General features: G+C 36.0%; 1 protein-coding gene across 1 annotated transcript in view; it reads left to right on the top strand.

Annotated features, from left to right (window-relative positions):
- Positions 1 to 281: 281 nt before the first annotated feature.
- Positions 282 to 2,358, top strand: part of LOC102879567 (cysteine-rich secretory protein 3) — a 34,565-nt gene continuing 32,488 nt past the window's right edge. The window contains exon 1 of the mRNA XM_006926454.3: positions 282 to 343. The gene's annotated coding sequence lies outside the window, so the exon portion shown is untranslated. The remainder of the gene's footprint in view (positions 344 to 2,358) is intronic.

Raw genomic sequence — 2,358 nt, forward strand, 5'->3', positions numbered from 1 at the left:
ACAAGGGAGAAGATGTCATTTTTCAGAGCAGTGAAGCATAGAGTAGGAGGAGTTGGACCATGGAACAGATAAGGTATAAAAAAGCCAAATCATGAGGAATTTTATGTACCATGAAAAGAAAATTATTTATTCTAAGGCCGGATGTTAAAAATATTTCATAACCAGTACATCACCAGCGCTGACCTAAGAGAACATTTTTGTGCCATAGCATTGGAGCTGGGTCCAGGAGAATGCTGCTGTACCAGGCTTAGCCTTGTTTGTGGCCAGATTGTGGAAATGTCCATGCAGGTCCTGAAGGCAAGGGCCAGGTGGTTCTGCAGTGGAGCAAGGGGCACTTGAAAGGGTAAGAGCAGGTTCAATTTGCCAACCAGCATTTTTAACTACCGGTGCATACTAGCTAAATAAGAACTCTGTTCTTTTTACCATTATGTCATTTATTATTTATATCAATGGGATGGTATGCATTATTCCATTCTTTATTCTGTGCATTATCATGGTTTAAATCAGGGAGAAACATTTACATATTTTAAGCATGATAAGAGAACAATAATTTATGCATCATTACTCTGGCATTGATTGGGAAGAAGGAATGAGAGAAAGAAAAAAATGGAGAGAATAGGAGCAGATACAAGGCCAGATCTATAATCTGAAAGATAAATGATGAGAACTTGGTCTAGAACAGTGGTGCTGAAAGTGTGAAAGATGAGATGGAGTTAGAAATAACTTGGAGGAGTGATCTGCAGTTTTAATTGTATATGAGTAGGGATAATATGGAACCGACATCTATGATACGTTCCAAAACTTTTACTCTGTCCTAGATTTCATATTCAAAACATGTGTCCTAGTATTCAGCTCTTATGAGAATAACAGTATTTCTTGGTTTGTCTGGGAAGTCCCTGATACACATAGGTTATCCTTAGCAATACTTTTTTAATAATGTCCTCTTTCACTTTCAAAGTATCAAAAATTAGATGGTCTTTCCAGCCAACTTTAGAAAATTTTTCAAGTGACTCCACACACGCATATGGCTTTTAAAAGAATTCTCAAAATGAAAGAATCACTTGGGAGGCTTATTGAAAATGCTGAAATCTGAGCTCCATTTCCAGAGATTCTGACTCGGTATATTTAAGAAATAAAACAAAACAACAAAAAACAATACAAAACTATGTACTTAAAAAAAAATGAAGCACCCTTGCTGATTTTGAGTATATCATTAGGAGAAACTATATTAATATACCCAGATAAATTGTATACCATCTCTTTTCCTTCTCTTTACAAAAAAGAATAAAATATACATACAAAAAGTACTCGCTAAATCATATATTGCTTTTATTGCTTGTATGTGTGTATGTGTTGAGAAAAATAAACCTAGAGTTGAGCAAATACTCTGGAGTGTCCCTATGAAAATGGCTATGACTTGGTTATCTATATAATTCCACACAGAAAACCTCAAGGATATTGCAGTCACTCTCTTCTTACAGCCTGGAAAGATAAAGAGTGGGCAATAGAAACAGGGACATGATGGAAACGTGGCAATTTTAGGAGACGAAAAGATTTAAGGGACAGTGTATAAATTGCAGGCAATTCCACATGTATGTCCTTTATAGCTGACTTGAAAAAATTGGCTAGAAAAAGAAGTTCCTCTTGGGAAATTATTGAAAATTATTTTCATGTAATTATTCTTATAGAAATCTCCATGGTTATAATTGTTCATTGTTCTGCATCAATAAGCACTGTGTGCCATGACTAAGTGGACTGGGGCATTGGGAAGAACAGGGAAAAGAGGAACATAGAGTGTCCTTGATAGATTATGGATGAGGCTCTAAGGTTATTGAGGCAGCCTCAGAGGTTTTTTTTTTTTTTAAAGTTTAAATTTTATTTTGTTATTAGTTTCAAGTATATAGTACAATGGTTAGACATTTATGTAGTTTATGAAACGATCCCCCTGATTGCTCTTTCTCTCCTCTGGCTCTCCTCTCCTCTCACTTATCCATTATATTAATGCTAACTACATTCCCTATGTTGTGCTCCCCATCCCTGTGACCAACTTATCAACCACTAATTTGTACTTCTTTACCCTTCTCCTCTTTCTCCCAGCTCCCCAAACTTTCTCCCAGCCCCCCCAACCTTTCTCCTCTCTGACCATCACCAGATTGTCCTCTGTATTTGTGAATCTGTTTTTAATTAGTTTGGGTTTTTGTTCCTTAGATTCCACACATAAGCGAAATCATATGGTATTTATCTTTCTCTGTCTAACTTATTTCACTCAGCATAATAACCTCTAAGTCCATCCATGTCATTGCAAATGGTAGGATTTCATTTTTTTAATGGCTGAGTAATATTCCATTGTATATGAAC

The sequence above is a fragment of the Pteropus alecto genome, unplaced genomic scaffold, assembly GCF_000325575.1.
Source record: "Pteropus alecto unplaced genomic scaffold, ASM32557v1 scaffold7, whole genome shotgun sequence".
Taxonomy (NCBI): Eukaryota; Metazoa; Chordata; class Mammalia; order Chiroptera; family Pteropodidae; genus Pteropus; species Pteropus alecto.